The following is a 26,572-nucleotide window of genomic DNA, read 5'->3' as shown; positions in this document are numbered from 1 at the left end:
CTCTAAGCCAAATGTATTAAGTATCTCCTTGATATACTTTTATTGAGTCACAAATATGCCATGTCTCAATTTATGTACTTGTAATCCAACAAAGAACTTAATTTCTCCAAACATAGACATTTCAGATTCATATTTCATTTGGTCAACAAAATCTTTGCATAGTGCATCTTTTCCTCCAAATATTATATCATCCAAAAATATTTCTAATATCAAGATATCCTTACCTTCTTCTAACTTGATGTACAATTTGTTGTTGTCATCTATCCTTTCAAAGCCTATCTTCACCAGATACTTGTGAAGTCTCTCATACCAAGCTCTAGGAGCTTGTTTTAATCCATAGAGAGCTTTGTGTAGCTTGCAAACCTTATCCTTGTTGTTCTCATCAAAAAAACCTTCTAGTTGCTCTATGTAGACTTCCTCTTCTAGTATACTATTTAGAAAAGTAGACTTTACATCCATTTGTTAGACCTTGAAACCTTTGTAGGCAGCATATGCAAGTAGAGTCCTAAATCCTTCCATTCTTGCAACAGGTGCACATATCTCCCCATAATCCATTCCTTTGTCTTGTGCATAACCTTCATAGAATAGTCTAGCCTTATTTCTTGTGATCTTACCATTTTCATCTGGCTTATTTCTAAACACCCACTTTGTTCCAATCACACTCTTATCTATTGGTCTTGAAACTAAAGTCCAAGTCTTGTTCTTCTCAATCTGCTCTATCTCTTCTTCCATTACTTTGCACCAATCATCATCTTGTAGTGCATCATTAATTGTCCTAGGTTCAATCTTGCTAAGTAGACATGTTTCAATCCTTAGTCTATTCCTTGTCATTGGTCTAGCCTCCTTGTCACCAATGATCTGTTCTATAGGGTGGTGCCTTCTCACATACTTTGATAATCTAGGTTTAGTTCTTGCTTCCATGTTTGCTCTTTCAACATTAGAGTCAGTATGCACATATCTATCAAGTATCTCTACATCTCTTTCATGTGCACTAATTTCCTAACTAGAATGTGCATTTCCTTCATTCTGTAACTTGACATCTAAATGCAACTCAACATTTATTGGTTGTGACTTGGCAGGTACTGAAACTTGTTGCTAATTCGTAATTTGATTGGTAACTTCTTCTACATTAGGCATTCCTTCATAGAAGTATACAAAGGATTTGTATTCTTCTAATTTCTTGATGGATTCATTATCTTGAACTTTTTCATGCTCATCAAAGTTTACATTTGCACCCTCCACAACTTTGTCAGTTTAGCATTTAAACACTTGTAAGCCTTACTTCTAGTGGAGTATCCAAAGAATATGCCTTCATCACTTTTAGCATCAAATTTTCCATTCTTATAATTTTTAAGAATATAGTACTTACAACCAAATACTTTGAAATGATTAACATTAGGTGAGTGACCATACCATTGTTCAAAGGGTGTTCCATTAGTACCTTTCTTGATTTGAACTGTATTGAGGTTGTAGATTGATGTACTTACAGCTTCTTTCCAGTACTTGAGTGCAACATTATTTTCCATCATTGAGGTTGTAGTACAGATAATCACTGATCTATTTCTCCTTTCAGCAATACCATTCTATCATGGAGTTCTAGGTGGTGATGTTTGTCTTTTAATTCCTTTATCATTGCAAAAAACCTCAAATTCTCTTGATGTGAACTCACTTCCTCTGTCAAATCTAAGGCATTTCAATCTTATTCCTATTTCGTTCTCAATTCTATCCAAGTACCACTTAAATATTTGGAATGCATCAGACTTTCATTTTAAGAACATGATAGTCATCATTCTAGAGTAGTCATCTACAAACAACATTATATATCTATCTCCTTTGTAGGTCTACACTTCAATTGGACCACATAAGTCAACATGGACTAACTCTAGTACTTCTTTGGAAGTATAGGTCTTGCTCTTGAGACTAATGTCTGTCATCTTCCCTATCTGACACTATTTATCCATTGTGTTGTCAGGCTTCTTCAATTTTGGCAATCCCCTAACTTTCTTCATCTTGGTGATGCTGATCAAATTATCAAAGTTGACATGACATAGTCTCTTATGCCATAGCTACACATCATCAAATCTCACAACAAAACAAGTAGCATCTTCCATTTCTAGATAGAACAAGTTACTCCTAGTCTAGTCACCCTTTACTATTAGATTTCCATCATTGTCATAGATTTTGGTAGTTTGTTTCCAAATTCTACTCTGCATCCTACATTGCCTAACTGTGACACACTTAGTAGATTATAGTTCAAACCTTCAACATAGTATGCATTGTCACATGATATTTTCTTTATAAGTTTAATGCTACCTTTTCCTTTGATTAGACATGGAGCATCATTTCTAAATCTAACACTATTACCATCATATTGAGGAAAGGTAACAAACCTACTTTTTTCTCCAGTCATGTGATGAGAGCATCCACTATCTATGATCCACTTATCATTCTTGTTGACATAGGTTACTAGTGTTGTTGCCTCATCTCCATCTGATTCATCTTTCATGGCTACATAGACAACTTCATCATCATTCTCATTAGAATCTTCTTCTTCAACAATGTAGCACTTTTTGCCCTTGTCCTTATAGTCTCTGCTACCATCTTCTCTTCTATTCTTGTACTTGTTGCCTTCTTTGTAGTTCTTCTTTTATGGACATCTTGCAACAATATGACCTACTTCATTGCAATTGAAAAAAATTATAGGAAGCTTACCTTTGAATTTACCTTTACCTATATGAAATCTTCTAGCTAGAAATGCTTCCAACTATTCTACATCCTCCTCATATGTGTTGCTATCACTAGATACATATTTGATCTTCTTTTCTTCTTCTTTGGCTTCACCTCTTTAGTATCCTTAAGTAATAGCTTGGCCTTGAAAGTAGATTTAAGATTCTCAGGTCTATAGTTATCAGAGTTAGATAACTCAAATTTAGTAAGCCTAGCCACTATTCCTCCAAGAGCAAGCTCGGTTCCTGGTATGCATCTCAAATCTTGGATGGTTGATACTCTAATAGCATAAATGGGAAGCAAGGTTCTCAAAATTTTTCTATTTATAGTTTCATCATCTAGAGTACCATTACCACTTCTTATTGCACTTACCACTTCTTTTATCCTAGAGGCATATTGGGAAATGTTCTCACCTTTCTCCATTTTTATTTTATCAAACTTTCCTCCGAGGCTTTCTCTTTTTGCTCTTTGGACATTCTCATCTCCTCCATAGATATTTGACAAGGCTTTCCACATCTGGTATGCAGATTTACATCCTTTGATGTCATCAAAATTGGAATAAAAGAGGGTAGAGGCTATCTCCAATATAGCCTAATTATACCCCTTCTTTTTCTCCATGTCTTTTGTAGTAGGGACACTAGCTGGATCAACATGTTCCACTATAATTGTAGTTTTTGCATGATCACCTATAGATCCAAGGTGAAACTTCATCAAACTTTTCCATGCTACAAAGTTATCTCTGTTGAGCTTGGGGACTTCTTTCTTAGGTTTCTTGATCTTTCCTACTTCTCATACCTTATTGGCTTAGATCTAGCGAATCTTTGACTTTTCAAATAATGCAGCAACACAACATTATTGAAATACTATTGCTTAGCACATACTATGTTACTCGACACTTAAACATTGCTCGAAACCTACTATGGATTCACTTAGCATCAACTAAGTTTTACTAGTGCTCGACACCTATTACATTTTTCTTGCTCGGTACCTGAAGTTTTCTTAGCACCATCTATCTGCTCAGCACCTGAACACTTTCACTCAACACACACTAGATTTTACATTTTTTAGCATTAACTAAAAAATTTGCTCAGCATCAACTAACTTGCTTGGCACCCACTAATGAATTTAGTCAAGCTTTGCAAATAACCTTGTTACAACATATTCTTCTAATGTTTCTAAGTGTGACCAACCTCTATATCTTTAAGTATATTATCAATACATCATTTTATCAATGTCTTAACTGATCCTTGTACTTCATTATAGCATCATAACTCAACCTTTCCCTTAGGTTCTTTTGTTACATCTAATTGATTAACTCCTCCTAATTAAGCAACTAAGTGATAGTACTTAGATCATATAAGAAATTGTCATTCTAGCAAATAGCAGGTTTGACATTGGTGACAAAACAATGATTGAAAATATTCTTTATCAACAATCTCCTTTCTTCAATACCTTCAACAATGATCCTTTTCAATCATATTTCAACAATTATAATGTTTTTCATAAAAAAAAAATATTTACTATTTATGTTCTAATGTTTGAGAAGTGGAAGACAATGCTGCCATATTTCAAACACTAGTTTTTTTAAGTTAGAGTAATCATGTGTGTTTTATTATAAAAAGATTATAAATATTTGTCTTTCTATTAAGGACTGATTTGTATGTTTATAATAATAAATTTGAAATTATTTTTTGTATTTTCTTAATGTTAAAGGTGTAAAACATAAATTACCATTATGGGTTGAAAGTTTAAGTTTGTTTTGATGAAGAGGGTTTCTAGAGAGCATTGTTCCCTAGCACCATAATAGGATATGTTGTTAATTAACAAAGACCTAAGTCATCATTTAATATGATATTTTTATAAATAATGAAGGGACTCAAGAACCTCTTTAGAGGAGTTCTTTACTAAATATATTAAACCTACACTTCCAATAGTTAGTCTACCATAATATATTCCCTTAGATTTTGTTGTAGATGTGTTCAACAATGATTATTGGTTGACTTTTGTTGTTATTGATAGATTTTAGTCTCCTCTAAGTCAAGAATTTTTTTTGAAAATATACTTTTCACATACTTAATGTCTTCAACTATATTCTCATACCCACTTGCGACAAGCTCAATATTGGGTTAGCAAAAGATGGATACTAAATTGAATCCTATTGAATATGTCATTGTTTATTTTTGTGTGGATATCCACATATTTTTGGGTATTAGTCTTGTGTACAGGAAAATGGGGTTGACTATGACTATCTCATAAAGTGGAATACCTAATTTTTGTGTATTACTATTTTGTATTGGAAAATGAGAGATCATGTATTAATACATTTTTCAATAAAAGTTCTTTTAGACAATTTCTTTTTCACATGATGTATCAAATGTTTTAATAAATAAGATCATTTATTTCCATGATGTAATCATATTTTGTGCCCACTTATCTTCATGCTTGTATTTTTTTAACTTAAAAAATTGTACTCTCATAAACCTTTGAATGTATATCTTTTCAATTTTTCATGACCTTTGTTTCTTATTTATTAATATGTTTTTCAACATACTAAAAAAACTTTAACTATTTATCTGCATTTATAAATTCTTAAAGCATACAATTATATGTATATCAATAACTTATAAATCTACTTGCATTATAGCTTGCTCCAATTATTTATTCTACCTTGTCATAATAATCTTGGTTGGTAATATATTTCTCATGTATATATAAATATATGTTACTCAACTTATATTATTTCTCTCCATTCATACATACTTTGTATATGAACTTAAATACATATGCAATAATCTTCATTGCTAAAATATTTCTCATGTATATACAAATATATTTTACTTACTATTCTTATTTTTCTACTAGCTATGGTGAGACATAGGTTGAATTTTGAATCAAAGGAGGCAAGAAGAGAATACCAAAGACAATATCAAAGAGAGTACTATAGGGAATACTCTAGAAGTTGACAATAACAATAGATAGAAATTGAAAGAGATTGACAAAGAGTAATATAAATTCATGGAAATAAGCAAAGATATGGTAGAACAAGGGCATAACTAGTAATGGAACAATAGGAAACTAAAATTTTACATAAGGAAAATGTAGAGAGAAATAATCATTGACATACTTCTAAGAGGATCCTTCTTCAAAATGAAGAGAGGTGTCAAGTAAAACATCCTAAAGCTCATCCAAGTGACATATATGAGCACCTACAAATAAAAACAATCAACTTAATATTGAGAATGAAGGATCACCATCCATAGAACATGTACCAAAAACACCAGAATATGGAAGTCAAATCCATGTGAATGAATAATTGGAAGGTAATATTAAAAAAATGGCCAACCTAAATAGTATGATTCAATATGAATATAGAAGATTCTAAATGCAATTCAGACATAGGAGATAGATTGAAAACACCAAATATGTGTTATATTTTTGAAGAGACATATATAGAAATAGAAGTATATCACACCGGTTGAGGTCCTATATGCAATAGTTTTTGTGAAGAGAGTGGAATTCATGGGTTTTCATCTTCAAATATTATGGTTCTTAGCTCTCAACCACAAGAGATTGTAAATTTCACTCAAGTTGAAAAGAAGTTGATTGTATGTGTCATCCATATGCTACAAGTTATAAATGTAACTAGCGATCGATAAATTATAAAGGAACCAGTATTGGTTTTCTCCAATGTGTAGAATAGGTATATATTTTTAATTTTTTTTGCATACAATTGATCATTTATCAATCATTATTATTTGCAAAAGGGATCAACATGGTACATGTTATAACTTTTCTATAAATAGGGAACACGTACAAAGAATTGAGATACAAAGTTGAACATGATCAATTTTGTGTAGATGATAGAATAGATGAAAGTGTTAGAAACTTACAATTGTAACAGTTATTATTTTTTGATCGATGTCAAATCTATCGATAAGTCATGTTGCTATATAATCTAAATGTCATATCTATTTTGATTGATGAAGAGGATTTGAGGAGTTACTCATGACAATATCACCTAGAGGAAAGTTTGAGTTATGAAAAAGAAGTTATAATAGATATTTGATTGGTAAGACTTTGATAAGATAAAGTGATTATTTATATCATGGATGTAAAGCTTAACCAAGAACTAGAGTAAAAGATTAAGTTATGTTGCATGATGCTAGTATCAACTGAGCCATAGTAAGTATTGAGAAAATCTAGTGTTGACCGAGCATCACTATCAATCGAACAAGTTAGTTGATGTCGAGAAACAAAATTATAGTGAACAAGTGATTAAGTGATGACCAACTATTAGAACTTAGTGATTTCTAAGTAATAATATTTTGAATGTATTTGAGAAATCACAATTTCTAGCTAAGTTTGTTGATTTCTTGAGTAATGGAAGTTGTGTTGAAGATAAGATTGATGAGTTGGATCATTTAATTTAAGGCGAGGATTAGGTATAAAACCTATGATCGAATTCAAAGGATGATAAGTTTCTAGAAAAAAAAAGATGAATATATATAATGAATCTAATGAATTAGATCATAAATCCTAAGATCTATAGTGATTATGAAAATGAAAAAGAAAGAATTACCTATTTAAGGAGGTATAGAGTTAAAATAAATATAGTGACTGTGAATCAAGAGAAAGGAATTTCTTGCATAGATGCTAATGAAGTTGATAAGTGAATCTAAGTAGAAGGATTAAGTTTGAAATGAGAAAATTGATTGCTTAAAGGTTTCAAAGAAAATCAAGAAAATAGATGACAATGGAGAACTTATCAATGAATCAACACATGAACTAAATAGTAATATAAATCTACAAAAGTGAGTTGTAATCATACAAATCAAACCCCACTATTTTATTTTTGATAATTGGAAATAATTTGCATTAAAATTATTTTAATCAAAGGTTGGCCTAACAATCATTGAAGGGGTTAATAGTCTATGTAAAACCTTTCACAAGGTGACATTCTAAATGGAATGATCAATGTCCTCTAACAATGCCAATCCAAATAGGGTGATTAAATCTTCTAACCGAGTCATCTTTTATACTGTGTATTGTAACCTTTAAAAGGGTTAGCTCCTAATAGAGCTCACTTCAAAAGAGTGAAATAGCGGTGACATGTTGCTAGTGGTTTTTCCCAAATTGGGTTTCCACATAAAATCCTAGAGTCAAACTTGTGTTGAATGTTTTATGATGTTTTAGATTCACATGTTGAAGGTACTTAAAGGAAAATATCATGACTCAAAAAAGAGACATGACTCAAAAAAGAGAGGTACCAAAGTTGAACAAGGAGAACTTTCCTACATGGAAAACTTTGATGAGGCTACATATATCTAGTATCAGTGATGTTTCTATAAAATTTGTGGACAATAATAATTTGAAGATAACAAGTACTCCTCTAATAGTTGAACAATTGAAGTAAAAGAAAGAACATAGTCAAGCAATGTTGGAGATCACCTTAGCCCTAAGCTATGCCAAGTTTGATGATATAAAAGAATGTGATAGTGAAAAGAAAATGTGGGATAGACTAAAAGCCATATTTGGAGCTGATGGCAATGTCTTGAGAACCAAATCAAAGATCATGAGAGGTAAATTTGATGACATGAGAGTGATGGAAGATGAAAACATGGTACAATACTATACAACAGTTAAAGAAGTTTTTAATTCTATTCATAGTGCAAATGGAGAAATCAAAGATAAAATAATGATAAGCAAGGTATTGAGGACTCTACTTCCTATATATGTCATTAGAGTTTTTGCAATACAAGAACTGAGATGTACTCTAGGTAATACTTTGACTTGAGAAGGTGTAATTGGTAGACTTACTACTTTTGAGATGTCTAACTTTGATTACTACACACCTGCTACTATTGAATATGTTTTAAAGTCACAATTGGTTCTTAGCAAAAAGAATGGAAAACATGTGAAGAGTGAAAGTGACGGTTTTGATGATGAGCTTGATGATATTTAAACCCTTATTGCAAAAATATTTGGAAGAGGAAGAGGTAAATACAAAGGTAAACTGCCTATTATTTGTTTTTCATGCAACAAGGTTGCTCATATTGCTGCTAGGTGTCTTGATAGAAAAGATAAGGATGAAAGGAAGGAAAGAAGGTACAAAGAAAAAATAAATGACTAAGACTACAAGAAAAAAAATGATGAAAAAGGTAAGAAATATTGTTATATTGCTGAAGATGAAAATGACAATGAATCTGAAAGTAAGGATGATCAAGTTGTCTATGTCTCTATGAAAGAAGATTCTGATGAAGATGAGAAAATTGCATTAATCTCATATGTAAACAAAAGTGATAGATGGATAATTGAAAGTGGATGCTCTAATCATATGACTAGTGATAGAGATAAATTTGATCATATTGGACCATGCAAAGGTGGAAGTGTTAAATTTGGTAATGGTATTTCATGTGTTGTGAAAGGTAACGTTCCATTTCAATTGACTAAAAAGATCAAATATGACAATGTTTATTGGGTTAAAAGACTTAACTACAATATGTTGATTGCTTCATGTTGGAAATACAAATGGGAAATGTATACTTTTGGGGGGTTGGGGGGTGGGGGGGTGGGGTGAATCAAAAGTACTAATCTCTAACCAACAAAACTTTTAACTTTAAAATGATGCATGCATAAACATATTGAAATAACATGTAAATAAATGCACCCACATGAACACTTGACACCAAATATAATTACCCTAAAACCCTCCAACGAGAAAGTAAAACTAGGGTGGGGATGACACCCACAATTCTTTACTACTGCAACAATAAAGCTCATCTATTAAGGTTACATAATTTGACTATTCTCATGATCTACCCTATGAAAGGCTTACCCTGTTAAAGACTTACATGGATTGTTAGATCCCACCCTATTAAAGGATGTTAATAACCTATTAAAAGTGTACCTAGCTAAAGGACTTTAGAATATTCACTTGGAATGTCACCCTATTAAAGGATCTCACTATGACTGTTAAGTCAACCTCAATATAAAGGATTTCATCCTACTAATAGTAAAATGTTTGATCTAATAAAATTACAATTTGGTATTCCTGATTTCAGATCTCAATACATTCCTTCTTGATCATTTTTTATCTAATATGAATTATTGTATCCTCAATCCTCTATTCTACAAACTGATTTTACAATTCTTTCCTTCTTCTAAGTCACCTTGAATGTATACTAATCAATTCACCCCTTTCACTTCCTTCAAATCTTTGCTAGAGCATCACCTCCTTGCATGCATTCTCTAATACTCTCTCACATACTAAATTATGGGGTTTCATCTCCCTTTAAAAACAATTTGGTGGCTTAGGGTTAGGTATGAATCTATGACTAAGATTCATTCATTTTTCTTGTTCAATTCCTTCCATTTTTGTAATTGGTTTCTTGTTGATTGCGTAGAGAATTCCAATAGATTTGATCTTATCTTCAAAGCTTCAAGATCTATCCATATGTCTACTCAAAAATGTATTACATAGTTGTTTGTGCCATAAAAAATAACTAGGTCAATTCTGTGTTACTTGCCACTTGTTAATATTGATGCTCGACACATATTATAATTCTATTTGGCTTGGCATTTGAACTTGCTGGGCATCTATTGTTTACTTGGCACTTGAACTGCTTAGTACATGAGTTACTTGGCACTCATTGCAACTTGACATCTATACACATTATACTCAACATATGTTACTTTCTTGGCATGAACTTAGTAAATTTCTTAAGTGTGTTGACACTCAATTGTCAAAACCATTTGAGATCAACAATCTACCCCATTGACACGATTGGAAAATGCAATTAACTATACATGATGAATATAATATCATCAAGTATAATATGCATCCAGTTTGACATATATAGAAAACTTCAAAATTGTTCAAAATTTTGTAATGAACCATATACCTCAAAATTTATTTTTTTACTCCCCCTAACTTAATGTGTCTTTTCTATATCCAAAATCTCTCTGAGTAGATTTTCTTGTTACTGATACTCTTTGTCTTCATTTTGATACTCTTTATCTAATATGATCTGATATGCCCTGATTCTACTTTTCTATTGTTTTCTTCCCCTTTTTTTGTTCTTTTCTCTATTTATTTATATCTCCCCCTTTCACGTCTCCCCTTTGCATATGTGTCTCCATCTTTTATCTCCCCCCCTTTTAAAAATATTTCTCCCCCTTTTCGACACCTATGTCAGAGGGTCTATACATTGAGTGTGTATTTATCTAAGAAGTTCTTATTTACTTTGATTACAATCTTTAGAGCAACATCCTAGTTGTCTATTGTAACATCTAATGATTTTATTTGGATGGCTATTTCTACAACAAGGTGAACTAAGTTGACCAAAGTTGAAATACTAGGATCTTTCTTGAGTTTTGTTTTAGCATAAGCTAGTTCCTTTTGTAGTATTTCCATGTGAGGGGTTAGGGAAGCTTGAATTTGGACTAGCTTGGCTCTTGTGTTAGCCTCTTCTACTATTAGTACAACTAGTTCCTTTTGTGTGTGAAGCACCATATGAAGATGCTTCTCACTCTAAGATGGGTTTCGTGGTAATTGCATATTAGATATTTTCAAATTTCTTTCTAGACTCAAAATCCTCTAGCTTATTTCTTGTGTGAAGAATGTGGGGTCACACAATTTGGTGTATAGTAAGAATATATTCTCAAATAACTTCTTCACTATTTCAATCTTTGTAACCAACTCAACTTGTGAAAGTACTATTCCACTGGATATCTTCTCATTAATGTTATCTTGAAACTTCTTTTCAGACATTTCCATGAGTTTAGCATCAGTTTCCTAGTCTTCATTTGTCACCTGTTCAACAATTTCTAACAATTGTTCCAATATTGGCTTGGTTTCATGAGGTGTTTGCAAGATGAATGTATGTAAAAAGATGCCTTTTATCTCATGTAGTGCTTGCATTTTCTTATACTCCTTTCTAAGTATTTCTTGGTTCTTCTTCCTTTCTAATGCCTCCTACATGATATTGATCTATTCTAGGTTCATGGCTACACAGTCATATTTTTGTATAACTATTTCCTCATCTAGTGTTAGGTCTCCATAGTGAAGTGCCCCTGCAACCTTTTTTGAGCTCGATCCTAGTGCAAAAATTTGAAGTGGCATTGCATCAGTGCTAGGCTCCTGAAGGACTTTTGTAGGAGTGCTAATTAGTAAATTAACTAATGTCTCCTCTGATGTTTGCACTAGAGGTTGACCACTAGTAGCTATAGGGATGGTAGAAGATGGTTCTTATGTATTCACCTTTTTCCTAGTTGTTCTAGCTATTGCTTTCTATAATTCATCCACATTGACCAACACTAGATTATCACACAATTTAGCCTGGAATGTGGATTGGTCAAGGATCTTCTTTAGATCCTATATAGTTAGTGGATTGATGTTCTAAGATGAGCTATCAAGAACATATTTTACTTTTAATATGACTGTAGGTGTGTTTGTGTCATGTGGAGGGCTTAATGGTGGTAATTGTGTGTCTTGCACACTTTGATCTATTTGTTGATCCTTAGTTGTTGCCATTTCATCTCCCTTTTGTTGTATCTCCTCCACTATATTACATTCCTTTTCTTTCTCAATTTCACCTACCTTATCATTTTCCTCATCTTCTCCTCTGTTCCTTCCCTCAAAGGGATCCTCTTCTCTTTCCTTGATAGTAGTCAAGCCATTTATCAATTTCTACATTTAAGTGGACTTCTTTACAACATCTTCAATCTTGTTTTGAATTATGTTGAATGCTCTTTATTTGGGTGCAAATTTGGTACCATGTATCTTGTTATTTTTTGTTATTTTCCCTTTTGATAATTCTGGCATCACTTGTGCCAATGTAGACTCTCTTGTTTCCTTCTCCATATTTAGGAAACAGTGCCATTTATTTTCAACAATTGAATATAAATCTTTGGGCATGGTATTATCAAATTCAAGAGGAGTATTCTTGAATTTTTCTGTCATGGCATACACTGATTCTTCAACCTTATTTTGATCTTCTCTACTTAATTTACCAAAATCAATATTGTTCAAACTAGTTAAGTCTACATTGTTCCTAACATTATCACCAATTTTTTCAATATCAAACTTGGGAGCATGACTTACCACTCTAAACTAGCTTATGTCTTTTGACTCGGTCCTTTCATCATTAGATTTTGGTTGTGCAACATATTTTCTCCTTAATTTCTTCTACATAAGACCTTGTTTTTTAGTATCCTTCTTCTTCTCTTTTACTTTCTCCTTATTCTTTTGAGTGGTAGCCCTTGTGGTTGCTCTTGTGGTTGGAGTAGTAGGCTTTGTGGGGCTTGGTTTTACAATTTTCTTACCCTTTGGCTTAGTTGTAGGCTGTGTCTTAGCCTTTCTCTTCTTTGATTCTTTTTTTGTTGGTGCTTCCTCAACTTGTTCCTCCTCAACACCTTCTTCTTCTTCATCTTCAACCATACCTTGTGTTAGGAAAAGAGGTTCCTAGCCTTTCTCTTCTTCATCCTCTTCTTCTTCTTCATCATCATTGCCTTTATCTTCCTTACCAAATTTAGCTTTTAGCTTCCTCACCATTTTATCCTTCTTTAGAGTTGAGGAAGTTTTCAACTCCATTTCAACCTTAGATTTGAAAACATCATAATTACCAAATATTTTTAGTGACTTATCAACTTCTTCTACAAGTAGTTTATTGATGGTAGCTAATGCTTCATCTTTGTTGATTTCATAACCCAAAGGCCTTAGCCATCTTACTCAGGGTACTGCAGCCTAGATAAAGGTGTAGTCAATGCCTATAAAGAAAAAAAATGTCATTTTAGTACTTCTCCACTAGGGAAATAGGAATTCTTAGCCTCTATTTCATTGAATACTTGAAATCTTCAAAATAACTAGTCATTATTGACTCAAAATTGTCCCCCTTTTGTTCAATGTACTCATTTATTTGCACAGCCATAGACCTATTGGTCTTCCATCCTGCCTTTCCAAAAGATTGGAATTCATTTTGAACATAGAAAAATATGCATATCAATATGGAAATAAACTTACATTGAGCACTTTTAGATCCCCTTATTGCTCCTAGGTTCTCCATTATTTGCTGCAACTGTAGCTTTGTTAGATCATAAGTATGATCTCTCTTCACAATCTTGTATCCTACATCAACTGCAATACATGGAACACTATTTAGTCAACTTGAATAATATAATTTGTGTGATATGAGCCTCACTAAAAATTCAAGAAGTGGATCCTTGATAGTATCAATGGTCATTCCTTTCTTGTTCCAGTTTGTCCCTTGCTCCTTGTGGTCTTGGGCCGATCTAGGGTCAGATATTCTATAACCCTATGTACAATCCTCTTAGATAGTTTGATGGGTCCTCCTTCTAGCCATAGGTATCCATCATGAATTATACTTAAAATAATTCTTATCTATTCTATTTTGAAGATAGTGGGGAAATCTAGGGCACAGGTTAGTCCCTTTCTTTCTATGATTTTGATTCTTATTTTAGGCAATTCGGAGTGGGGTTTGAGAGGAGGTATTGAAAGGAGAAATTATCTCCACATTTATGCTATTGTAAGCCCTTAGGGCATGTTTTGAAGTTTATTTTCTCTGTACTTAATGTACTAGCTCATTTTTTAGTTAATACAATTTCCCTTTTCTGTTGTGTCCATTCTGTTCTTGGGTTATGTCCCCATCATCTTCTTTCAATGTTTCAAACATAGATGTTTTCTTTTCTAGACTTGCTCTTAGAAAGACATTTTTGGTCTTCAAATCAAATTCAACTTTTCTAGGATCATTTCTCAAAGTCAACTTCACATTTGTAATCTTCAATTCATGTTTCAAGATCCTATACTCTATCTTCAGCTTTGAATAGTTATCATCACTAGTTCTAGATTCAGTAGATTCATGCTTAGATTTTAGATGATCAATCTTTTCCTTTAGCTGACCAATGTATAATTTGGAGTCTTCATATTTGTCATTAAGCTTATCTCTTTCTTCGATCGGGAGATGAATTTGTTCAAGAGCTTCTTTGAGGTACTTCGTCAACTGTTCCATATCCAAAGGGATCTTACTTAAGTTGTTGAGCCTCTTCAAAGTAACCATGCTCTAATAGCAATTGTTAGAAATAGGGATTACTGAGAGGGGGGGTGAATCAATAATCTAAAATTTTTTTTTTTCCAACTGGATATTATTACTTACTTTAAACCATGCATAAGAAATAAATAAAGTAAGGCTAAATAGTAACAATAATAATTCACAAAGATAGCTCATGACACCATATTTTATTAACTAGGGAAACGCTAGCCAAGGGAAAGCCCCAGTGGGGGTGATACCCACTAGATAATATACTGATATATATGTTCCTTATTAGAAGATGGACCTTGTTAGGAGTCCATGAGTAAATTTAGTATAAAAGTCCCTATTAGGAGTTGTAGTGTGATGTATGAAAGATGAGCCCACTTACCAAACATGCAATTTCAAATACAAGAAGAGCTCACTGCTCATACAAGTAATCTACTATTATTTTTCTTCCTTGTCTAATCTCTAATCTTTAGCTTGACCTTGGATCACCAAATAGTTCATACAAAACTTTTCATATATCACTTTCATAAAATTTCACTCACATGTTCACTCTTATGATACATCAAGATTACACACACACACACACACACACACACACACGCACACACACACACACACACACACACACACACACACACCTCTTATCACAATAAGTCCTTTCCATAAATATCATGCCTTTGTAGAAAATCTTGTTGGATCAACTAATACCACAATTTAATTTTCCAAGTTAGAGTAAACATCTAGGATGTCAACCCTAATTGGACAAGTAAATTTTTTGTAACCAAAATAATTATTTCCTTTAATTCCATTGTCCTACTTCATCAAAACATGATTAACTCTATTCTGTGTAGTTTGTAAAAACTTTTGAGGTTATACATGTCATCATCAACATGTATACCATCTCCATGTAACTTAACTTCCCACAATATGATGTATGCAACATGTTATAAACAAAACAATATATTGTTGTAAACCAAATTATATACTTAAACAATTTTTTGATCACCAAACACTAAGTATCTTTATTTTTGAGGTTTCATATCAACATGTACATCATGTGTTGCCATTAATGATAAAAATTGTACATATCAAAATTAGCCAATTGCCAACATAAATAACTTGAATATTATAGTACATTCATTGATGTTTATGATGGTGCTCCCAACACTTCAAATGAATAAGAAAACCAAGCTTCAGTTTCCCAATAGACAGGAAATGATTAAGTGCACAAATAGATTGTTGAGTATTAGATAGTGGGTGTCAAGAAATAGGATGAAGATACTAAGTCACATATAGACAATGCTAACCATTAGAGAGACAATGTAATGCATGCATAATTTGGACTAGAACCTAAACACAAAAGCGGAAATTATCTTGAATTTTTTTTCAAGATGAACCTGTTGAAGAAAAAAGAAGGAAACCACCTATGCTAGCCAATTTTATAAGAAGACATCACAAACCTAAATAAATCATTGGTGATGATAAATCAAGTGTTCTGACAAGAAAAAGATTCATAGATGATATATGTTTACTTTGTGAATTTGAACCTAAATCAGTAAAAGATGCTTTAGATAATGAAGACTAGATTCAAGAAATGAATGAAGAAATTGAATAGATTGACAAGAATAATACTTGGACTTTAATACCAAGACCAAAAGAAAAAAAAATTATTGGAAGAAAATGGGTTTTTAGGAACAAAATCAATAAAAATGGTAAAGTTACATGGAACAAGGAAAGGCTGGTGTGCAAAGGATATTATCAAAAGAAGGAGTTGACTATGGAGAAACTTTATTTTTCTCCTATGGGAAGACTTGAAGGAGTCATGACTCTTCTTGTATACTCAATCTATAAGAATGGATGTCAAACCTTCATTTCTAAATTGTATACTTGAGGAAGAAGTGTACATATTATAACCTAAAGGATTTGTGGATCTAGACAAGAAGAATATGGTATGTAAATTAAACAAGTTCTTTATGGATTGAAACAAGCCCCAAGAGCACGGTATGAAAGATTACATAATTATTTGGTGAACATTTGTTTTAAATAGAAAAATGATAACAGTAATCTATATTTGAGGAATGGTAAGAACAATGAAGTACTATTATCTAAAAAAATTGTTGATGATATTATATTTGGATGAAGTGAAGCATTATGCAATCATTTTTTGATAAAATGTAGAAGGAATTTGAAATGTCTATGTTTGGTGAAACCAAATTCTTTGTGAGATTACAACTATGTCAAATTAAGTTTGGTTATATTATTACTTAGTCAAAATAAATCAAGTAGATCTACTAAAGACTTTTGGAATGCAACACTCATACATTTTGGGAAATATATGACTATGTGACTAAAAAAATTTTAGTCACACCTCTAAAATGTTTAGTCATGTGACTAAAAGTGATCATGTTCCCCTATTTCTTCATATTTTATAGGAATAGGTGACTAAATAAATGACTAATTTGATCACTAGGTAAAATAAAAAGATCAACCAAATAGAAGTGACTAAATTAACTACCAAATAAATGACTAAATAAGTTACTAGATAATTATTCAATAATAATTATTCATTTAAACAAAAGTGACTAAATACACAACCATATGAATGCCTAAATAAGTGACTAGGTAAATAGTCACTAATAATTAGTCATTTGTACTTTCTCTATTCAATTTTTCTAAGGTTTATTTATTAATATATTATGTTTATTTTATTTTCTTGAACTCATTCATGACCATGAAACATTCTATTTCTCATACTGATTGTGGTTTCACATTGCATCCTCTCAAATACATGGTCCTTTATTAAATGGCTTAGGATATTTTATTCACCATTTTGGATTCTTTGATCAATATTAAAAATTGATGTAGTTTTACTTTAAGAGGTACATCAATAAATGGTAGATTCATAAGTTTTTGCTTAATTTAGTTCTTTTCCATTTATATTATGTATTTAAATTCTCAATTATTTATTTTGATATTCATAATTAAAAGAATTATGAAAAATTATACTAATAGTTAAAAATATATATTTAATAAATATAAATGTTAATTTTTATGAAACATATTTAATAACAAAATTTACTAAATGTCATACTAATTAACCTTCACTACCTATTTAACATCACATTGCATACCTAAGTACAACTGCTAGTTTACATTGTCTTAAGAACTATAACAATTTACCTCTATAACAAACTTACTTAGGCTCTAAATTAAATCTTTAAAGACATATCCTATAAATATGAATAAGAGGTTGGGCCTCTTTTTTTTCCTCACAATACCATATGAATGACTAAATAAGTGATTGGGTAATTAGTCACTAATAATTATTAATTTGTATACTCTCTCTTCAATTTTTCTAAGGTTTATTTATTAATCTATTGTGTTTATTTTATTTTCTTAAACTCATTCATGACCCTCAAACACTCTCTTCCTCATATCGATTGTGGTTTCACATTGTCCTTAGTTAAATGGCTTAGGATATTTTATTCACCATTTTGGATTCTTTAATCAATATTAAAAATTGATGTAGTTTTACTCTAAGAGGTACATCAATAAATGATAGATTCATAAATGTTTGCTTAATTTAATTCTATTCTATTTATATTATGTATTTAAATTGTCAATTGTTTATTTTAATATTCATAATTAAAAGAATTATTAATTTATACTAATAGTTAAAACTATATTTAATAAATATAAATGTTAATTTTTATGAAATATTTTTTAATAACATCATTTACTAAATGTCATACTAATTAACCTTCACTACCTATTTAACATCACATTGCATACCTAAGTACAATTGCTAGTTTACATTGTCTTAAGAACTTTGACACTTTACCTCTATAACAAATTTACTTAGGCTCCAAATTAAATCTTTAAAGACATGTCCTATAAATATGAATAAGAGATTGGGTCTCTTTTTTTTTCCTCACATTTAGGACTTGATTTTGATAAATTGTTTTAAAAATACTTACCTCCACAACACTTTGAAGTTTTTATTAGCAATAATAAGCACAAACCTTGTCTTAATATTTTGAAATACAACACTAAAAATAAAAAAATATATTCATATGCATTAAAATAAAAAATCATAGACTTCTTCATCTTTATTTTGAAGATAGAACAAAATCACACTATTTTCTAATCTCTCCTTGATAATGATGAAATAAAAAGATGAATCTCAGGGGGAATAGAAGGGGTTCTTGGTGAAAAACTACAAAATTGAAAGAAAAAATATCATTTTATATGATCTAACAATCACACGTGTCCCAGAAAGACCCTCACTTATGGTGTAGTGGCTTCTAGACAAATATTATTGCATTCAAAAAATGATATTGGGGAATCACACTTCCCACAATGGGGCCAACTATTTGATATCAGTATAGGTGCAAATTCTACTTGAGAATGTCAAAATTGATGTCAGGAAATATGGTGAGGAACATAATGAGTTTTGAGGATTTAGTAATGCTAAGACAAGGTTGGGTTTCCCTCTCCTTCTCTCTTTGTTTTAGTTCTGGAGGGCTTGACCATGTTATGGCTAGGAAGGGGTTGGATTTTTATATTGACAAAACTTGGTTAGGCCTTAACCTCACCAGATTCCACCTTGACAAGGAAATAAACATAGTATATGAGTAGATTAGTCATTGTTGAGCTCAACTAACATGTGCTAGGAAGGGTTTATTTTGTGCTTTTACAAATTTACTTCCTTTTTAATTTTTTGGGAATAGTGATTTCATTTTTCCTATATTTTATATTCAATGAAGGAATTTTAGTGATGATTAGTTGATCAATAATCATATTTTAAGCTCTTTTTAGTGTCATCGTTTGATTTTTGTTAATATGTTGAATTGACACTTGTCTTGATGTTATTATTTCTCTCCATATACTAGCCTTGGTCAAATGATCTTCCTAACATGGCATAATGCTTCTAATCTTAATAAATGTCATAATTCTTTAATAGTCAATCTCTTTACATAATCATTCATGACTAATCTAATAAGTGTGTCATTATCAAACTTTCTCTAGTCCTACCAATCCATGACATGAGATTGAAAAATGGTAGGAAAGTTGCTAGTATCATTTTCCTTCTTTAGGAGATCATTGGTATGTCTTTCTATAATGCATCTTAATCTTTCATATACCTAATGAACTAAAGTAATCTTATGTTAACACTCAATACATGATGGTTGATCTTCTCCAATCTGGTGATATTTAATTAAGATTCTTTGATTGTATTCATATCATCCCCTTGAATCTTCTCCATTAAAGAATGATTAGATCTATCTCATGGAAATTATCTCCTTACTTGGTATGATTAGGATGTTACCACCTATCTTTTTTGGTGAAGAAGACTATAGAAATTTTTCATCTTGGACTCTTACTTATATCTTTAAGAAAAATCATCTTATTCATGAGCCATTAATATTTTTGAGATACTTTATGATGAAATGGAGCCTGGTGGAATGATCTTTTGATGATCAACCAGTCCTTAGACCCTCTTAATTAAATGTATGCCAAACAAAAAGTGTCTTTTGATCCTACCAAATTTTCTTAAGCACCAAAAACAAGTTCTCAAATAAGGATGTTAGGTTATCACAACCAATCTCCCAAACAAGGAAATCCCTTCAAACTAGACAACTTATCATAAATTGCCCAAAAGTGCACAAATTGACAATTTTTGGCAAAAGACCCCAAAACCACATAATAAGACCAAGGAAGACTCAAGGATGGACTTGAAGTATATTTAGGTCTAACATAGGGTGGATTAATTGTTACTATGCAACATTTACCTAATGGTTTCTTCACATATCCACCATATTTTGCTTGTAGCCCTTTTCCATGAAATTTTTGGTTAACTTCAAAAATATCCACATAACCCTATGAATAAATCACATATTATCATACCATTTTTGGGTTTACTAAACATACCAAGACACCAAGACTAGAAGTTACAAAAAAATAGGTTTTCCCAATTTCTTCTATAGGCAACTAGCCCTATTCGGTCTCCAAATACAAAGGAGGTATACTTTCCAAAGGTCCAAACTTCAAACCAACAATTGAAAAATGAAGGGGAAAGTATAAAAAAAATTAAATTTGATTTAAAGACCTAGTGTCGCTTGTGGAGTAAGTTATGGGAGATGTTGATGAACATTATGAGCATACACATGGGTCTTGCATGCCTAGGGCATCAGATTTATATTTTCCACCTACACATACAAAATTAAGACCAAATTCATCTTAAAGTAAATAATCCACACTTTTATTTCAATAGAGGCCATCAAATTCCAACTGTGAAATCTTGAGATATGACAAACTCTTTTTGAAACCGTATGTATGACAACTTGTAAGAGCAACATATACAAAATCTAAATATATTGATTTAGGAGATTGATAAGTGAAGTGGAAAGGTAATTAATCCACCTATCTTTAAACATAGATATAACACCTTAGTGCATTGGTATACATTCATACACATTGCTACAACATCAAAATGATAGGAATCTGAGATATTTATATTGATTTGAATGCAAAAGTACATCATGATACCATTTACCCACCTAAAATGGTTTATGTAGGAATCACCAATAATAATAAAAAAATTTTAAATTATTTTTGGCCATTGGGGATTAAATTATTAGCTTTTGCAATTTTTTCTGAAAAGTTGCTTGACAACTTTTGAGCAATTTCTGCATTTTATGCAACTTTTGCAATTTGTGAACAAAACATGTTCAAACCTTAAATAAATGACCCAACTAGGATAAAAAAATTTTAAAAACATGAAAACATGAAAAATCCTAATATTTTGAGTCATTTGACCTCCTTTGACCATAGTTGACCTAGGTCTTATAATTATGCCAATCTTGGAACTAGCTCTTACAAATGGGTCCAAATGCTCAAATATTAATTCTAACCTATCCTATAGGTTTTTAGGACTTTGAAGATTCCTCATTTCTTGTGGGTGCTCCTACCCCATACTCCCCTTGACTCTTTGAACTCAAGTTCCTACTTTAGGTTAACTACTCCGCAAAGGTGCCATGTTGCTTGATTTGATCATTTGTCATCCAACTTGCATCAATGTTAGGGAGTCCTTTCCATTTCACTAGATGTTACATGTATTTTTTATGCCTTGTTTGTTTCAGCAACTTGGTATCCAATATTTCCTCCAACTCAACTATTCTGGTCTAAGGGTGGTTAGTGACATAATATTCATCCATTTCAGTCTATTGACCCTATTCACTTGTTAAACATGTCAAACCTTTATAAGGAGTGAGATTTGCGACACTAAAAATTAGAGAAATTTGCAAGGTAGGGGAAGAGATATCTCATAGGCATTGTCACACAATTTTTTGAGTATAGAGCATGACCCAAACTTCTTCATGTGAAGTTCTATACATCTAAACTTAGGTAGACTCTCTTTTCTCATGAATGCCCATTACTTGTTTCCAATTTTTAAATGGATTTCTCCTCTTCTCTTGTCTACCTATTCTTTAAAACTTAATGTTAGATTTTTTCAATGCTTCCTTCACTTCAGGTTGTACCTTGTTTATCAGCTCTACAAGTTCCTCTCATTATGCACTGTTCTTGAAATCTAATGGTAACTCTAGAAAATCCAAAGGATCTTCGTGATGAAAGGCATAAACTACATGGAAAGGGGTTTTGCGAATAGAATTCATGGATTTATTAAAGGGAATTCTTCTTGTGGTAAGATAAAATCCCAACTTTGAGCATGTTGCTTGGTTAGGCATCTTAAGAGGTTTCCTAATGACTTATTCACCACCTTAGTCTACCCATCATTTTGTGAGTGATAGGTAGAGCTATAGGTCAAGTTAGTTCCCAAAATTTTTAAAAGAGTCCTCCAAAACATCTCTACATCCCTTCTCTATCTAATACAATAGTTTGGGGTAGGACATGGATTTTGAAAACATCGTTAAAGAAGAGATGTACAATGTGGGATGCATAATTAATGCTTTTGTAGGGTAAAAAATGGACCATCTTTCTGAATGTATCCACTATGAAAAACAAAATATCAAATCCTTGTTTTGTTCTAGGTAGACCCATTACAAAATCTATTGAAATGGATTTCCAAGGCCTTGTGGGAATTGGAAAATGTTTATACAATATCTAATTTGTGGATAATCCTTTGGCTTGTTGGAAAATTTTACAAGTTTCAATGAACTTCTTTGCATCATTCCCTAGCTTTGGCAAAAAATAATTCCTCTTTACCATGTTTGTTGTCTTGTCTATTACAAAGTGACCACCTAAGCCATCACAATCCTTCTCCCTTATAATGTTTGTCCTCATGTAATACTTAGGAATTCATAGTTAAGGCCCCTTGAATAGGAGTCCATTCATAATAAAATATTTAGAATGTTAGTATGGTAGTTGCCTCCCTTTTTAGTGAAAACTTCAAAAGCTTCTCCAAAATCTGGATCATCTACATGTAAATGCTTTAGTGAGTCTATGCCCACACTCTGGAGTTGAACCTCTTCAATTCTTCAAATCTTCTACTAAGAACATCAACCACTTTGTTTGCTACACCCCTTTTATATTGTATATTGACTATGTATTCTTGCAGTTGCTCCATCCACTTGAGATGTCTGACTGATATCTTTTTCTATGAATTAAGGAAACTTAATGCATGATTGTTAGTATAAACTACAAATTCCTTTGGGATTAGGTAGTGTGTCTATTTATTTAGGGCTTTTACATTAACATATAACTCTAGATCATAAGCAAGCTACCACTTTACCTTCTTGACTTAGAACAACACCTATAGCCAGGTTACTTACATTTGTCTCCATAGTGAATACATTATTGAAATTAGAAAGCACCAAGATATGGTATTGAGAAACTCTATTCTTCAAATATTGAAAAGCATCATTAGCCACTTTTTTCCAAGAAAACTTATTCCTCCTTCCTCCTTTAATAGTGTCTAGCATAAGAGTACAAACTTGACTAAAATTCTTGATGAATTTCATATAGAAAGTGGAAAGGCCATGGAAGCTCCTTACATCACCTTGGCTCTTTGGTGGAGGAAAATTGATAATGGATTCAACCTTCTCAAGGTCCGCCTTGATGGTACTTTGTTAGATGAAAAAGCCTAGGAATACAAGTTCCTTATTCAAGAATATGCATGTTTCAAAGTTGATCACCAGCTTTTGCTAATGAAGTCTTCTAAAAACCTATTCCACATGATCAAGGGGTTCTTCTCTATTATGACTAAATATTAGTAAGTCATCAAGGTATATAAAAATAATAATTCTAATGAAATCAATGAATATCTCATTCATAAGCCTCATAAATGTACTAGGAGCATTACTTAACCCAAAAGGAATTACCAACCATTCAAAGAGACCTTAAGTAGTTTTAAATGTTCTCTTACATTCATCTCCTACCTTGATCCTAATTTTACGGTTACCTAACTTTAAGTTAATATTAATGAAATAGAAAGAACCTCCTATTCTATCTAATAGATCCTCAATTTTTGGTAAAGGAAATCTTTATCTTATAGTGATCTTGTTTATAACCCTGATGTTAGTACATGGCCTCCACTTTCCATCCTTTTTGGAAGGAAGGACAAATGAGAATAAAGAATAAAGACCAATGAGCACACCTATGTCTATAGGACATAAGTTATCTAAGAATGATGAATCTTCTAATATAAACTAGACAATATATAGATCAATGATTGGAAAATAGCAATATGTTGTTCATAGTAGACTTGATATTGTATTAGCTATTGGGATAGTTGCAACATATTTATAAAATCCTAATGAGATTCACATGATGGCACTAAAAATGATATTGAGATACCTAAAAGGTATACAATATTATGGATTGTATTACAAGAGAAGTAATAGATTTCAACTAAAGGTAAAGTCACTGAATTTGATTGGGAAGGAAATATTGACAATAATAAAAAAACTAGTGGAGCTGCAATCTTTCTAGGAAAGAGATTAGTGTCTTGGAAAAGCAAGAAACATAATTGTATTTTCCAATCAATAGCTAAGGCTGAGTATGTAGCAATTATAGTGAGTTGTTCAAACATTATGTGGACCAAGCAATTGCTAAAAGAAATGAAATAAGAGATCATAGATCTAGTGTTTATCTATTGTGATGACATAAGTGCTATTAACATTTCAAAGAATCTAGTGATGCATACAAAAAAAATCATATTTCTATCACTTATCACTACTTGAGGGAACTAGTTCAAGACAACGAAGTGAAGTTAGAATATGTACACACCAAAGAAAAAGTTGCTGACATATTCACTAAAGCCTTACCTAAAGATGCTTTGAATATATTAGAGGTAAATTAGGGGTGATTCCCCTAAACAAAGAAACTTAAGGAGAAAAGGTACATTGAATCATATGTGCTAATTAGAATATCTGGCTTTGATGCAAAATAGTTCTACTTTGGGAGATGTCTAATGTAGATAGTCAAGAACAACATAATAGATAAGTCATAGATAGATGATAGAAATCAGTTAGACATGCAAATATCTACATAATTCATATTTATGAAGTGATTGAAGCCAAGAATGCTAAGGGCCTTTAGAATTTTTGTCAAACAGGGACAGATATAATATTGAGGGAGATTATTTTCAAAGAGGGAGATTGACATCTCAAAGGGAGAAAATCAATAATGAGAACTAGAATAAAACTAAGGATATTGATAACTCATTATAGTGAATTTTTTTTTGGATTGCATGGTAACAAAGTGGGGGATTTTATTTCTACATAGATATGTATTTTAAGATATATTGAGATGTTTCCATCAATGCCAAAGAGGGAGATTGTTGGAAACTTATCATTGGAACAATTTTATTTTATTATTGATGTCAAATCTAGTCATAAGCTATGTTTCTATCTAGTCTAAATATCATATCAATTTTGATTGATGAAGAGGATTTGAGGAGTTACTCATATCAATATCAACTAGAGGAAAGGTTGAATTATGAAAAATAAGTTGTAACGAACATTTGACTAGTTAGATGTTGAAAAGAAAAAGTGATTATCTATATCATGGATGTAAAGCTTAACTAAGAAATAGAGTAAAATATTAAGGTATTCAAGTGATGCTAGTATCAACCAAGCCATAGTAAGTGCTGAGAAAATCTAGTGTTGATTTCTTGAGTTATGGAAACCATATTGAAGATAAGATTGATAAGTTGGATCATTTTATTCAAGGTGAGGATTAGGTATACTACCTATGATCAAAGTAGAAGGATGAGAAGTTTCTACAAAAGAAGAAAGATTAATAGATATAATGAATCTGAAAAATCAGATTGAAAATCCCAAGATCTATGGTGATTCTAAAAATGAAAAAGAAAGACTAACCTATTTAAGAAGGTACAGAGTTAAAAGAAATATAGTGAGTGTGAAGAAAGAGAAAGGAATTGCTTGTGAAAATGAGGTTGAAGTTGATAAGTGAATCTGAGTAGAAGGATTAAGTTTGAAATGAGAAGATTAATTGCTTGAAGGGTTGCCAAGAGAAGAGATGATAATGTGTAACATATCAATGAATCAACACATAAATTGAATAGTGATCTAAACCTACAAAAGTGATTTGTAATCATAAAAATCAAATTGTAAAAGTTTACTTTTGATAATTGTAAACAATTTGTATTGAAATTATTTTAATCAAAGGTTGACCTAACAATCATTAAAGGACTTAATAGTCTATGTAAATCCTTTAGCAAGGTGACATTCTAAATGGAATGATAAAAGTCCTTTGACAAGGTCACTCTTAATAGGGTGATTAAATCCTCTAATTAGTTCACATATAAA

Source organism: Cupressus sempervirens, chromosome 8, assembly GCF_028749045.1.
Source record: "Cupressus sempervirens isolate cs-2001-9-10 chromosome 8, ASM2874904v1, whole genome shotgun sequence".
NCBI lineage: Eukaryota > Viridiplantae > Streptophyta > Pinopsida > Cupressales > Cupressaceae > Cupressus > Cupressus sempervirens.
Note: the sequence above shows the minus strand (reverse complement) of the source record.